Source organism: Leiobunum rupestre, chromosome 5 (assembly GCF_980474605.1).
Source record: "Leiobunum rupestre chromosome 5, qqLeiRupe1.1.hap1, whole genome shotgun sequence".
NCBI lineage: Eukaryota > Metazoa > Arthropoda > Arachnida > Opiliones > Sclerosomatidae > Leiobunum > Leiobunum rupestre.
This window is the reverse complement of record NC_143388.1, coordinates 42651554-42666560: the sequence shown is the minus strand read 5'-3', so window position 1 is coordinate 42666560 and position 15007 is coordinate 42651554. Positions and strand designations below refer to the sequence as shown.

Sequence of the window (15007 nt, the reverse complement as noted above, 5' to 3'; positions counted from 1 at the left end):
TAAGGTGAAGCTCCGATACCGGGAATCGAACCCAGGCCTTCTGGGTGAAAGCCAGATATCCTAGCCACTAGACCATATCGGATGAACGCTATTTCTACTCTCTCACCAATGCGCGCGCTTATAAGGCATGAAAACACGGTTTTTTTTAAGAATCGAGATAAGGTAAATATAACCAATTTTTAAACATAAGGAGAAGCTCCGATATCAGGAATCGCACCCGGGCCTTCTGGGTGAAAGCCAGATATCCTAGCCACTAGACCATATCGGATGAACGCAATTTCTACTCTCTCACCAATGCGCGCGCTTATAAGGCATGAAAACACGGTTTTTTTTAAGAATCGAGATAAGGAAAATATAACCAATTTTTAAATATGAGGAGAAGCTCCGATACCGGGAATGGAACCCGGACCTTCTGGGTGAAAGCCCGATATCCTAGCCACTAGACCATATCGGATATACACAATTTCTACTCTCTCGCCAATGCGCGCGCTTATAAGGCATGAAAATACCGTTTTTTTAAGGGTCGAAATAAGGAAAATATAACAAATTTTTAAACATAAGGAGAAGCTCCGATACCGGGAATCGAACCCGGGCCTTCTGGGTGAAAGCCAGATATCCTAGCCAATAGACCATATCGGATGAACGCTATTTCTACTCTCTCACCAATGCGCGCGCTTATAAGGCATGAAAACACGGTTTTTTTTAAGAATCGAGATAAGGAAAATATAACCAATTTTTAAACATAAGGAGAAGCTCCGATATCGGGAATCGAACCCGGGCCTTCTGGGTGAAAGCCAGATATCCTAGCCACTAGACCATATCGGATGAACGCAATTTCTACTCCCTTGCCAATGCGCGCGCTTATAAGGCATGAAAATACCGTTTTTTTAAGGGTCGAAATAAGGAAAATATAACCAATTTTTAAACATAAGGAGAAGCTCCGATACCGGGAATCGAACCCGGGCCTTCTGGGTGAAAGCCAGATATCCTAGCCACTACACCATATCGGCTGACCGCAATTTCTACTCTACCGCCAATGCGCTCGCTTATAAGGCATGAAAACACGGTTTTTTTTTAAGAATCGAGATAAGGAAAATATAACAAATTTTTAAACATAAGGAGAAGCTCCGATACCGGGAATCGAACCCGGGCCTTCTGGGTGAAAGCCAGATATCCTAGCCACTAGACCATATCGGATGAACGCTATTTTTACTCTCTCACCAATGCGCGCGCTTATAAGGCATGAAAACACGGTTTTTTTTAAGAATCGAGATAAGGAAAATATAACCAATTTTTAAACATAAGGAGAATCTCCGATATCGGGAATGGAAACCGGGCCTTCTGTGAGAGAGCCAGATATCCTAGCCACTAAACCATATCGGATGAACGCAATTTCTACTCTCTCGCCAATGCGCGCGCTTATAAGGCATGAAAACACCGTTTTTTTTAAGAATCGAGATAAGAAAAATATAACCAAATTTTAAAAATGAGGAGAAGCTCCGATACCGGGAATGGAACCCGGACCTGCTTGGTGAAAGTCAGATATCCTAGCCACTAGACCATATCGGATGAACGCAGTTTCTACTCTCTCACCAATGCGCGCGCTTATAAGGCATGAAAACAACGGTTTTTTCTAAGAATCGAGATAAGGAAAATATAACCAAATTTTAAATATGTGGAGAAGCTCCGATACCGGGAATCGAACCCGGGCCTTCTGGGTGAAAGCCAGATATCCTAGCCACTAGACCATATCGGATGAACGTAATTTCTACTCTCTCGCCAATGCGCGCGCTTATAAGGCATGAATACACCGTTTTTTTAAGAGTCGAAATAAGGAAAATATAACCCAATTTTAAATATTAGGAGAAGCTCCGATACCGGGAATCGAACCCGGGCCTTCTGGGTGAGAGCCAGATATCCTAGCCACTAGACCATATCGGATGAACGCAATTTCTACTCTCTCGCCAATGCGCGCGCTTATAAGGCATGAATACACCGTTTTTTTAAGAGTCGAAATAAGGAAAATATAACCAATTTTTTAATATGAGGAGAAGCTCCGATACCGGGAATCGAGCCCGGGCCTTCTAGGTGAAAGCCAGATATCCTAGCCACTAGACCATATCGGATAAACGCAATTTCTACTCTCTCGCCAATGCGCGCGCTTATAAGGCATGAAAATACCGTTTTTTTAAGGGTCGAAATAAGGAAAATATACCCAATTTTTAAATATGAGGAGAAGCTCCGATACCGGGAATCGAACCCGGGCCTTCTGGGTGAAAGCCAGATATCCTAGCCACTAGACCAAATCGGATAAACACAATTTCTACTCTCTCGCCAATGCGCGCGCTTATAAGGCATGAAAATACCGTTTTTTTAAGGGTCGAAATAAGGAAAATATAACCAATTGTTAAATATGAGGAGAAGCTCCGATACCGGGAATCGAACCCGGGCCTTCTGGGTGAAAGCCAGATATCCTAGCCACTAGACCATATCGGATAAACACAATTTCTACTCTCTCGCCAATGCGCGCGCTTATAAGGCATGAAAACACGGGTTTTTTTAAGAGTCGAAATAAGGAAAATATAACCAATTTTTAAATATGAGGAGAAGCTCCGATACAATGAATCGAACCCGGGCCTTCTGGGTGAAAGCCAGATATCCTTGCCACTAGACCATATCGGATGAACGCAATCCCTACTCTCTCGCCAATGCGCGCGCTTATAAGGCATGAAAACACCGGTTTTTTTTTAAGAATCGAGATAAGGAAAATATAACCAATTTTTAAATATAAGGAGAAGCTCCGATACCGGGAATCGAGCCCTGGGCCTTCTGGGTGAAAGCCAGATATCCTAGCCACTAGACCATATCGGATAAACGCAATTTCTACTCTCTCGCCAATGCGCGCGCTTATAAGGCATGAAAATACCGTTTTTTTAAGGGTCGAAATAAGGAAAATATACCCAATTTTTAAATATGAGTAGAAGCTCCGATACCGGGAATCGAACCCGGGCCTTCTGGGTGAAAGCCAGATATCCTAGCCACTAGACCATATCGGATGAACGCAATTTCTACTCTCTCGCCAATGCGCGCGCTTATAAGGCATGAAAACACGGGTTTTTTTAAGAGTCGAAATAAGGAAAATATAACCAATTTTTAAATATGAGGAGAACCTCCAATACATGGAATCGAACCCGCGCCGTCTGGGTGAAAGCCAGATATCCTAGCCACTAGACCATATCGGATGAACGCAATTTCTACTCTCTCGGCAAAGCGCGCGCTTATAAGGCATGAAAACACGGTTTTTTTAAGAGTCGAAATAAGGAAAATATAACCAATTTTTAAATATGAGGAGAAGCTCCGATACAATGAATCGAACCCGGGCCTTCTGGGTGAAAGCCAGATATCCTAGCCACTAGACCATATCGGATGAACGCAATTTCTACTCTCTCGGCAAAGCGCGCGCTTATAAGGCATGAAAACACGGTTTTTTTTAAGAATCGAGATAAGGAAAATATAACCAATTTTTAAATATGAGGAGAAGCTCCGATACCAGGAATCGAACCCGGGCCTTCTGGGTGAAAGCCAGATATCCTAGCCGCTAGACCATATCGGATGAACGCAATTTCTACTCTCTCGCCAATGCGCGCGCTTATAAGGCATGAAAACACGGTTTTTTTTAAGAATCGAGATAAGGAAAATATAACCAATTTTTAAATATGAGGAGAAGCTCGGATACCGGGAATCGAACCGGGCCTTCTGGGCCACTAGACCATATCGGATGAACGCAATTTCTACTCTCTCGGCAATGCGCGCGCTTATAAGGCATGAAAACACGGTTTTTTTAAGAGTCGAAATAACGAAAATATAACCAATTTTTAAATATAAGGAGAAGCTCCGATACCGGGAATCGAACAAGGGCCTTCTGGGTGAAAGCCAGATATCCTAGCCACTAGACCATATCGGATGAACGCAATCCCTACTCTCTCGCCAATGCGCGCGCTTATAAGGCATGAAAACACCGGTTTTTTTTTAAGAATCGAGATAAGGAAAATATAACCAATTTTTAAATATAAGGAGAAACTCCGATACCGGGAATCGAGCCCTGGGCCTTCTGGGTGAAAGCCAGATATCCTAGCCACTAGACCATATCGGATAAACGCAATTTCTACTCTCTCGCCAATGCGCGCGCTTATAAGGCATGAAAATACCGTTTTTTTAAGGGTCGAAATAAGGAAAATATACCCATTTTTTAAATATGAGGAGAAGCTCCGATACCGGGAATCGAACCCGGGCCTTCTGGGTGAAAGCCAGATATCCTAGCCACTAGACCATATCGGATAAACACAATTTCTACTCTCTCGCCAATGCGCGCGCTTATAAGGCATGAAAATACCGTTTTTTTAAGGGTCGAAATAAGGAAAATATAACCAATTGTTAAATATGAGGAGAAGCTCCGATACCGGGAATCGAACCCGGGCCTGCTGGGTGAAAGCCAGATATCCTAGCCACTAGACCATATCGGATGAACGCAATTTCTACTCTCTCGCCAATGCGCGCGCTTATAAGGCATGAAAACACGGGTTTTTTTAAGAGTCGAAATAAGGAAAATATAACCAATTTTTAAATATGAGGAGAACCTCCAATACATGGAATTGAACCCGCGCCGTCTGGGTGAAAGCCAGATATCCTAGCCACTAGACCATATCGGATGAACGCAATTTCTACTCTCTCGGCAAAGCGCGCGCTTATAAGGCATGAAAACACGGTTTTTTTAAGAGTCGAAATAAGGAAAATATAACCAATTTTTAAATATGAGGAGAAGCTCCGATACAATGAATCGAACCCGGGCCTTCTGGGTGAAAGCCAGATATCCTAGCCACTAGACCATATCGGATGAACGCAATTTCTACTCTCTCGGCAAAGCGCGCGCTTATAAGGCATGAAAACACGGTTTTTTTTAAGAATCGAGATAAAGAAAATATAACCAATTTTTAAATATGAGGAGAAGCTCCGATACCAGGAATCGAACCCGGGCCTTCTGGGCCACTAGACCATATCGGATGAACGCAATTTCTACTCTCTCGGCAATGCGCGCGCTTATAAGGCATGAAAACACGGTTTTTTTAAGAGTCGAAATAAGGAAAATATAACCAATTTTTAAATATGAGGAGAAGCTCCGATACCGGGAATCGAACCCGGGCCTTCTGGGTGAAAGCCAGATATCCCAGCCACTAGACCATATCGGATGAACGCAATTTCTACTCTTTCGGCATACGCGCGCTTATAAGGCATGAAAACACGGTTTTTTTAAGAGTCGAAATAAGGAAAATATAACCAATTTTTAAATATGAGGAGCACCTCCAATACATGGAATCGAACCCGTGCCGTCTGGGTGAAAGCCAGATATCCTAGCCACTAGACCATATCGGATGAACGCAATTCCTACTCTCTCGCCAATGCGCGCGCTTATAAGGCATGAAAACACCGTTTTTTTTTAAGAATCGAGATAAGGAAAATATAACCAATTGTTAAATATGAGGAGAAGCTCCGATACCGGGAATCGAACCCTGGCCTTCTGGGTGAAAGCCAGATATCCTAGCCACTAGACCATATCGGATGAACGCAATTTCTACTCTCTCGCCAATGCGCGCGCTTATAAGGCATGAAAACACGGGTTTTTTTAAGAGTCGAAATAAGGAAAATATAACCAATTTTTAAATATGAGGAGAACCTCCAATACATGGAATCGAACCCGCGCCGTCTGGGTGAAAGCCAGATATCCTAGCCACTAGACCATATCGGATGAACGCAATTTCTACTCTCTCGCCAATGCGCGCGCTTATAAGGCATGAATACACCGTTTTTTTAAGAGTCGAAATAAGGAAAATATAACCCAATTTTAAATATTAGGAGAAGCTCCGATACCGGGAATCGAACCCGGGCCTTCTGGGTGAGAGCCAGATATCCTAGCCACTAGACCATATCGGATGAACGCAATTTCTACTCTCTCGCCAATGCGCGCGCTTATAAGGCATGAATACACCGTTTTTTTAAGAGTCGAAATAAGGAAAATATAACCAATTTTTTAATATGAGGAGAAGCTCCGATACCGGGAATCGAGCCCGGGCCTTCTAGGTGAAAGCCAGATATCCTAGCCACTAGACCATATCGGATAAACGCAATTTCTACTCTCTCGCCAATGCGCGCGCTTATAAGGCATGAAAATACCGTTTTTTTAAGGGTCGAAATAAGGAAAATATACCCAATTTTTAAATATGAGGAGAAGCTCCGATACCGGGAATCGAACCCGGGCCTTCTGGGTGAAAGCCAGATATCCTAGCCACTAGACCATATCGGATAAACACAATTTCTACTCTCTCGCCAATGCGCGCGCTTATAAGGCATGAAAATACCGTTTTTTTAAGGGTCGAAATAAGGAAAATATAACCAATTGTTAAATATGAGGAGAAGCTCCGATACCGGGAATCGAACCCGGGCCTTCTGGGTGAAAGCCAGATATCCTAGCCACTAGACCATATCGGATAAACACAATTTCTACTCTCTCGCCAATGCGCGCGCTTATAAGGCATGAAAACACGGGTTTTTTTAAGAGTCGAAATAAGGAAAATATAACCAATTTTTAAATATGAGGAGAAGCTCCGATACAATGAATCGAACCCGGGCCTTCTGGGTGAAAGCCAGATATCCTTGCCACTAGACCATATCGGATGAACGTAATCCCTACTCTCTCGCCAATGCGCGCGCTTATAAGGCATGAAAACACCGGTTTTTTTTTAAGAATCGAGATAAGGAAAATATAACCAATTTTTAAATATAAGGAGAAGCTCCGATACCGGGAATCGAGCCCTGGGCCTTCTGGGTGAAAGCCAGATATCCTAGCCACTAGACCATATCGGATAAACGCAATTTCTACTCTCTCGCCAATGCGCGCGCTTATAAGGCATGAAAATACCGTTTTTTTAAGGGTCGAAATAAGGAAAATATACCCAATTTTTAAATATGAGGAGAAGCTCCGATACCGGGAATCGAACCCGGGCCTTCTGGGTGAAAGCCAGATATCCTAGCCACTAGACCATATCGGATGAACGCAATTTCTACTCTCTCGCCAATGCGCGCGCTTATAAGGCATGAAAACACGGGTTTTTTTAAGAGTCGAAATAAGGAAAATATAACCAATTTTTAAATATGAGGAGAACCTCCAATACATGGAATCGAACCCGCGCCGTCTGGGTGAAAGCCAGATATCCTAGCCACTAGACCATATCGGATGAACGCAATTTCTACTCTCTCGGCAAAGCGCGCGCTTATAAGGCATGAAAACACGGTTTTTTTAAGAGTCGAAATAAGGAAAATATAACCAATTTTTAAATATGAGGAGAAGCTCCGATACAATGAATCGAAACCGGGCCTTCTGGGTGAAAGCCAGATATCCTAGCCACTAGACCATATCGGATGAACGCAATTTCTACTCTCTCGGCAAAGCGCGCGCTTATAAGGCATGAAAACACGGTTTTTTTTAAGAATCGAGATAAGGAAAATATAACCAATTTTTAAATATGAGGAGAAGCTCCGATACCGGGAATCGAACCGGGCCTTCTGGGCCACTAGACCATATCGGATGAACGCAATTTCTACTCTCTCGGCAATGCGCGCGCTTATAAGGCATGAAAACACGGTTTTTTTAAGAGTCGAAATAACGAAAATATAACCAATTTTTAAATATAAGGAGAAGCTCCGATACCGGGAATCGAACAAGGGCCTTCTGGGTGAAAGCCAGATATCCTAGCCACTAGACCATATCGGATGAACGCAATCCCTACTCTCTCGCCAATGCGCGCGCTTATAAGGCATGAAAACACCGGTTTTTTTTTAAGAATCGAGATAAGGAAAATATAACCAATTTTTAAATATAAGGAGAAACTCCGATACCGGGAATCGAGCCCTGGGCCTTCTGGGTGAAAGCCAGATATCCTAGCCACTAGACCATATCGGATAAACGCAATTTCTACTCTCTCGCCAATGCGCGCGCTTATAAGGCATGAAAATACCGTTTTTTTAAGGGTCGAAATAAGGAAAATATACCCATTTTTTAAATATGAGGAGAAGCTCCGATACCGGGAATCGAACCCGGGCCTTCTGGGTGAAAGCCAGATATCCTAGCCACTAGACCATATCGGATAAACACAATTTCTACTCTCTCGCCAATGCGCGCGCTTATAAGGCATGAAAATACCGTTTTTTTAAGGGTCGAAATAAGGAAAATATAACCAATTGTTAAATATGAGGAGAAGCTCCGATACCGGGAATCGAACCCGGGCCTGCTGGGTGAAAGCCAGATATCCTAGCCACTAGACCATATCGGATGAACGCAATTTCTACTCTCTCGCCAATGCGCGCGCTTATAAGGCATGAAAACACGGGTTTTTTTAAGAGTCGAAATAAGGAAAATATAACCAATTTTTAAATATGAGGAGAACCTCCAATACATGGAATCGAACCCGCGCCGTCTGGGTGAAAGCCAGATATCCTAGCCACTAGACCATATCGGATGAACGCAATTTCTACTCTCTCGGCAAAGCGCGCGCTTATAAGGCATGAAAACACGGTTTTTTTAAGAGTCGAAATAAGGAAAATATAACCAATTTTTAAATATGAGGAGAAGCTCCGATACAATGAATCGAACCCGGGCCTTCTGGGTGAAAGCCAGATATCCTAGCCACTAGACCATATCGGATGAACGCAATTTCTACTCTCTCGGCAAAGCGCGCGCTTATAAGGCATGAAAACACGGTTTTTTTTAAGAATCGAGATAAAGAAAATATAACCAATTTTTAAATATGAGGAGAAGCTCCGATACCAGGAATCGAACCCGGGCCTTCTGGGCCACTAGACCATATCGGATGAACGCAATTTCTACTCTCTCGGCAATGCGCGCGCTTATAAGGCATGAAAACACGGTTTTTTTAAGAGTCGAAATAAGGAAAATATAACCAATTTTTAAATATGAGGAGAAGCTCCGATACCGGGAATCGAACCCGGGCCTTCTGGGTGAAAGCCAGATATCCCAGCCACTAGACCATATCGGATGAACGCAATTTCTACTCTTTCGGCATACGCGCGCTTATAAGGCATGAAAACACGGTTTTTTTAAGAGTCGAAATAAGGAAAATATAACCAATTTTTAAATATGAGGAGCACCTCCAATACATGGAATCGAACCCGTGCCGTCTGGGTGAAAGCCAGATATCCTAGCCACTAGACCATATCGGATGAACGCAATTCCTACTCTCTCGCCAATGCGCGCGCTTATAAGGCATGAAAACACCGTTTTTTTTTAAGAATCGAGATAAGGAAAATATAACCAATTGTTAAATATGAGGAGAAGCTCCGATACCGGGAATCGAACCCTGGCCTTCTGGGTGAAAGCCAGATATCCTAGCCACTAGACCATATCGGATGAACGCAATTTCTACTCTCTCGCCAATGCGCGCGCTTATAAGGCATGAAAACACGGGTTTTTTTAAGAGTCGAAATAAGGAAAATATAACCAATTTTTAAATATGAGGAGAACCTCCAATACATGGAATCGAACCCGCGCCGTCTGGGTGAAAGCCAGATATCCTAGCCACTAGACCATATCGGATGAACGCAATTTCTACTTTCTCGGCAAAGCGCGCGCTTATAAGGCATGAAAACACGGTTTTTTTAAGAGTCGAAATAAGGAAAATATAACCAATTTTTAAATATGAGGAGAAGCTCCGATACCGGGAATCGAACCCGGGCCTTCTGGGTGAAAGCCAGATATCCTAGTTGCTAGACCATATCGGATGAACGCAATTTCTACTCTCTCGCCAATGCGCGCGCTTATAAGGCATGAAAACACGGTTTTTTTTAAGAATCGAGGTAAGGAAAATATAACCAATTTTTAAATATGAGGAGAAGCTCCGATACCGAGAATCGAAGCCGGGCCTTCTGGGCCACTAGACCATATCGTATGAACGCAATTTCTACTCTCTCGGCAATGCGCGCGCTTATAAGGCATGAAAACACGGTTTTTTTAAGACATCAGATTGTTGTATTTATATACCCCGTGCACCGCCAAAGCATTACAGGGGTTACTCATCATCTATCCCGGCCGAGCCGTCGACCTGTATACAAAGATAGGAAATGCTTCCTAAACCACATACACACAACGGTATACACCCGTATACCTGCATCTCCTACTCACGACTCACTCGTGAGTTCGTCAAAATTCACAACGATATAACGCATTACGCGTTCAAGATCGTTGATCGTTTCGTTATCCAGATTGTGGAGACCATTCTCGCGGATTGGTCTCCTTAACAAATGGTTCGTTCTAGGACAATTACGAACATAGTGCTCTGAGTCTGCTTCCAGAGCACCGCATATGCATTTGGGCGATGCAATATGACCCAAGTTGAACAGGTAGAGTGGGAACTTACCATGTCCACTTAGGATTTGCGTCAAATAGTAATTCGTGTTGAAGCTACCATTGACCTTAGGAAAGTACCTCTTAGTTACCTTTCCCTTCTCACTCTCATCCCATGACTCCTGCCACCTTTGAGTCGTCACCTCATTGAGCCACCTTTTAATCACCAACTTAGTTGGCTTCATCTCCTTCTCCTCGGGAAGATCGGTTGCTGATTTTGCAAGAAAGTCAGCCCTTTCATTCCCTACACACCCAGTGTGCGACTTTATCCAAGTAAAGTTGACTTGAGTCTCCATCCGTTTTAACACCTTACGGATATCATGGCATAAACCATGATTGTTTTTATGATTGCTTAATGCGTTAATAGCAAAAAGACAATCTGTAAAAACCGTTGCACCATCACCAGGACGTTGACCATGCGTCCTTAACCAGCAAATACCCTCGTGTATTGCTAACAGCTCAAGATAAAACGCATCCACCTTACCATTAATGCGAGTGACCTCATTGTACACTTCCACACCATCTCTGTACACAGCAAATGCCACTCCGGCACCCCGACCGGATAACGAACCGTCAGTAAACACCTCTATCCCATTGCCATTGGGTAGTTGCTCTGTGATGTTTATACTGCTACTGACCGCTGGGTGGTCCTCCCATGGGTCGCCTGGGTAGAGGTAGTTACCACCACGTAACTCCACCCCACAATGCTTACTGTCTTCCCTAAAAGAAAAGGACCTGAACACAGCAGCTTCCTGACTCACCACCAGGTCTAACGGTTGAATACCAGCAAGGATCCGCAGCGCATCGCTCGAGACAGTCCGGTAAGCACAAGTAATACGAAGGGCCGCAATTCTCTGAATTGAGCTCAACTTCCTCACCATCACACTATTTTGCGTGCTCTTCCACCAAGCACCGCAAGCGTAAGCCACTACTCTCACAATACACCCATTGTAGATAGTCCTTAACGCTTTATGGTCGAGGCCCCACTCAACCTTTGCAAAACAAGCAATGCTTTGCACCAGCTTCGTCACCCGGACACTTACTTCTTCGAGATGAGGAAGAAAGGAAAGCTTGCTGTCGATGGTGACACCGACAACTTTCAACTTGTCAACATTTGCAATGTTGACGGCTCCCATCTTATAGATTGGGAGCCTTTTCATTATGGATTTTGCGGCGAAGGTGATAGCCGCCGACTTTTTAATGGAAAAACTCAGCTTATAGACTTGGCTCCACTTAGTCAATTTATCCACGATCACCTTACCCGTGGTTTCGAGAGCACGCCTGGACGTGCCCCAAAATAATGACTGCAAGTCATCCGCGAAGGCTTGGATTAGAGAATCCTCTGGATACTCAATCCTCAGTGCGCTATCCATAACCACATTGAATAGCAGAGGTCCACTGCATGAACCCTGAGGGCAGCCGCGGGTCAGTACTCTCCGTACACAGGTACTACCTGCCCTCACCACTGCAACTCTATCCTTCAGATAGTTAACATATGTCTCATATATGTTCTTCGGACACTTAAAGTTCCTTAAACCGTGTAGGATTCCTGGAATCCACACATTGTCAAAAGCACCCTCGATATCTAGAGATATCAGACTGGTGTGACAATTATTTTCTTTGTTATCCCTGATTTGGTTCACCATATTGGTTAGACAGTGAGTCGTGGATCGACTATGTCTAAACCCAAATTGCTTATCGCTAAGCAATTTGTTGCTGTGGAGAAAGTAATACAACCTTCTTGACAACAGCTTATCAAGCACCTTCCCTACCACCGGAAGAAGCGAGATTGGCCTGTAGGCCTTAGCGTCCTGCCTGTCTCTGCCTTCTTTATAAAGAAAAACTAACTTAGCAACCTTCCAAAGTTTTGGGAAGTATCCCATACTGAGGCAAGTGTTGAAAAGCCTGACAAACAACGCTGGGCAAGCTAAGAAAAATATCTTGAAGAGCTCGATGGTGATACCATCCTCACCAGGAGCCTTGCCCTTCTTAAAAGAGTTGATAGTCTCCAAGACCTCATCACTCGTAAATGGCTCATCATTCTGACTCATGAAGTCTTCGTGCAATGACTCCCTTATTGTCGTATGAACCTCCTCATCATCATTTAAGGAGTCCTCTTTAAAAAGAGTATCCATCAATACCTGAGGTCAAAGAACCATTCGGTTTCTTGATGCAATTTAATGCATTCTTACATTTGACCTTCTTTGTGGCCAACTTATAGGGTAGGGAGAAAGGATCCTCCCTTGAAACCCTAGTGCAGAAATCCTGCCAGGACTTAAGCTTTGAGTCCGCTATAAGTGCTTTATAGCTTTTTGACTCACGACGGTACTCGACCTTTAGCGCCTCCCGGGCTGCATGGTCCCTGGTTCTTTGGAACCTCCTCCTGAGCGTTCGTAACTCCTTCCTCTTCTCACTGAGTTCGCTCGTCCACCAGGGAGTGGACTTGTGCCCCTTATTCTTACGCAACCTTGAACATTCTTTTGAACGCTCAATAATGAGATTATTAATCTCCACCGCGCATGCCTCGACCTCAACCTCATTGTTGAGTGGAGACTCCATCAACCTCTCCAAGTCAGGCACGATAATATCTTGTAACCTTTCAAGATCGATATCCTTGACACGAATTGCATTCGAATCATTCTCCAGGACAAGATCACCAATTTCAAAGAAAATGTATTTGTGATCACTGCATGTTTCCTCGTTGCTGACACGCCATTCAATTACTCTACTCGCAATTGCCATACATATCGGTTTTTTTAAGAGTCGAAATAATGAAAATATAACCAATTTTTAAATATGAGGAGAAGCTTCGATACCGGGAATCGAACCCGGGCCTTCTGGGTGAAGGCCAGATATCCTAGCCACTAGACCATATCGGATAAACACAATTTCTACTCTCTCGCCAATGCGGGCGCTTATAAGGCATGAAAACACGGTTTTTTTTTTAAGAATCGATATAAGGAAAATATAACCAAATTTAAAATATGAGGAGAAGCTCCGATACCGGGAATCGAACCCGGGCCTTCTGGGTGAAAGCCAGATATCCCAGCCACTAGACCATATCGAATGAACGCAATTTCTACTCTTTCGGCATACGCGCGCTTATAAGGCATGAAAACACGGTTTTTTTAAGAGTCGAAATAAGGAAAATATAACCAATTTTTAAATATGAGGGGAACCTCCAATACATGGAATCGAACCCGCGCCGTCTGGGTGAAAGCCAGATATCCTAGCCACTAGACCATATCGGATGAACGCAATTTCTACTCTCTCGCCAATGCGCGCGCTTATAAGTCATGAAAACACCGTTTTTTTTAAGAATCGAGATAAGGAAAATATAACCAATTTTTAAATATAAGGAGAAGCTCCGATACCGGGAATCGAACCCGCGCCGTCTGGGTGAAAGCCAGATATCCTAGCCACTAGACCATATCGGATGAACGCAATTTCTACTTTCTCGGCAAAGCGCACGCTTATAAGGCATGAAAACACGGTTTTTTTAAGAGTCGAAATAAGGAAAATATAACCAATTTTTAAATATGAGGAGAAGCTCCGATACAATGAATCGAAACCGGGCCTTCTGGGTGAAAGCCAGGGATCCTAGCCACTAGACCATATCGGATGAACGCAACTTCTACTCTCTCGGCAAAGCGCGCGCTTATAAGGCATGAAAATACCGTTTTTTTAACGGTCGAAATAAGGAAAATATAACCAATTGTTAAATATGAGGAGAAGCTCCGATACCGGGAATCGAACCCGGGCCTTCTGGGTGAAAGCCAGACATCCTAGCCACTAGACCATATCGGATAAACACAATTTCTACTCTCTCGCCAATGCGCGCGCTTATAAGGCATGAAAATACCGTTTTTTTAACGGTCGAAATAAGGAAAATATAACCAATTGTTAAATATGAGGAGAAGCTCCGATACCGGGAATCGAACCCGGGCTTTCTGGGTGAAAGCCAGATATCCTAGCCACTAGACCATATCGGATGAACGCAATTTCTACTCTCTCGCCAATGCGCGCGCTTATAAGGCATGAAAACACGGTTTTTTTTTAAGAATCGATATAAGGAAAATATAACCAAATTTTAAATATGAGGAGAAGCTCCGATACCGGGAATAGAACCCGGGCCCTCTGGGTGAAAGCCAGATATCCAAGCCACTAGACCATATCGGATGAACGCAATTTTTACTCTCTCGCCAATGCGCGCGCTTATAAGGCATGAAAACACGGTTTTTTTTTAAGAATCGAGATAAGGAAAATATAACCAAATTTTAAATATGAGGAGAAGCTCCTATACCGGGAATCGTACCCGGGCCTTCTGGGTGAAAGCCAGATATAATAGCCGCTAGACCATATCGGATGAACGCAATTTCTACTCTCTCGCCAATGCGCGCGCTTATAACGCATGAAAACACGGTTTTTTTTAAGGGTCGAAATAAGGAAAATATAACCAATTTTTAAATATGAGGAGAAGCTCCGATACCGGGAATCGTACCCGGGCCTTCTAGGTGAAAGCCAGCTATCCTAGCC

General features: G+C 43.6%; 14 non-coding genes across 14 annotated transcripts; all 14 read right to left on the bottom strand.

Annotated features, from left to right (window-relative positions):
* Nucleotides 1–10: 10 nt before the first annotated feature.
* TRNAE-UUC (transfer RNA glutamic acid (anticodon UUC)) lies at nt 11–82 on the bottom strand. The gene has a single exon. It is a non-coding gene; the product is annotated as a tRNA-Glu (tRNA).
* Nucleotides 83–1125: 1043 nt separating this feature from the next.
* On the bottom strand, nt 1126–1197 carry TRNAE-UUC (transfer RNA glutamic acid (anticodon UUC)). The gene has a single exon. It is a non-coding gene; the product is annotated as a tRNA-Glu (tRNA).
* Nucleotides 1198–1684: 487 nt separating this feature from the next.
* TRNAE-UUC (transfer RNA glutamic acid (anticodon UUC)) lies at nt 1685–1756 on the bottom strand. Its single transcript has one exon. It is a non-coding gene; the product is annotated as a tRNA-Glu (tRNA).
* A 113-nt stretch (nt 1757–1869) lies between these two features.
* TRNAE-CUC (transfer RNA glutamic acid (anticodon CUC)) lies at nt 1870–1941 on the bottom strand. The gene has a single exon. It is a non-coding gene; the product is annotated as a tRNA-Glu (tRNA).
* A 483-nt stretch (nt 1942–2424) lies between these two features.
* TRNAE-UUC (transfer RNA glutamic acid (anticodon UUC)) lies at nt 2425–2496 on the bottom strand. The gene has a single exon. It is a non-coding gene; the product is annotated as a tRNA-Glu (tRNA).
* A 488-nt stretch (nt 2497–2984) lies between these two features.
* On the bottom strand, nt 2985–3056 carry TRNAE-UUC (transfer RNA glutamic acid (anticodon UUC)). The gene has a single exon. It is a non-coding gene; the product is annotated as a tRNA-Glu (tRNA).
* A 1210-nt stretch (nt 3057–4266) lies between these two features.
* TRNAE-UUC (transfer RNA glutamic acid (anticodon UUC)) lies at nt 4267–4338 on the bottom strand. The gene has a single exon. It is a non-coding gene; the product is annotated as a tRNA-Glu (tRNA).
* Nucleotides 4339–5916: 1578 nt separating this feature from the next.
* On the bottom strand, nt 5917–5988 carry TRNAE-CUC (transfer RNA glutamic acid (anticodon CUC)). Its single transcript has one exon. It is a non-coding gene; the product is annotated as a tRNA-Glu (tRNA).
* A 298-nt stretch (nt 5989–6286) lies between these two features.
* TRNAE-UUC (transfer RNA glutamic acid (anticodon UUC)) lies at nt 6287–6358 on the bottom strand. The gene has a single exon. It is a non-coding gene; the product is annotated as a tRNA-Glu (tRNA).
* A 113-nt stretch (nt 6359–6471) lies between these two features.
* On the bottom strand, nt 6472–6543 carry TRNAE-UUC (transfer RNA glutamic acid (anticodon UUC)). Its single transcript has one exon. It is a non-coding gene; the product is annotated as a tRNA-Glu (tRNA).
* Nucleotides 6544–7031: 488 nt separating this feature from the next.
* Nucleotides 7032–7103, bottom strand: TRNAE-UUC (transfer RNA glutamic acid (anticodon UUC)). Its single transcript has one exon. It is a non-coding gene; the product is annotated as a tRNA-Glu (tRNA).
* A 1024-nt stretch (nt 7104–8127) lies between these two features.
* On the bottom strand, nt 8128–8199 carry TRNAE-UUC (transfer RNA glutamic acid (anticodon UUC)). The gene has a single exon. It is a non-coding gene; the product is annotated as a tRNA-Glu (tRNA).
* Nucleotides 8200–14206: 6007 nt separating this feature from the next.
* On the bottom strand, nt 14207–14278 carry TRNAE-UUC (transfer RNA glutamic acid (anticodon UUC)). Its single transcript has one exon. It is a non-coding gene; the product is annotated as a tRNA-Glu (tRNA).
* A 113-nt stretch (nt 14279–14391) lies between these two features.
* TRNAE-UUC (transfer RNA glutamic acid (anticodon UUC)) lies at nt 14392–14463 on the bottom strand. Its single transcript has one exon. It is a non-coding gene; the product is annotated as a tRNA-Glu (tRNA).
* Nucleotides 14464–15007: the final 544 nt, after the last annotated feature.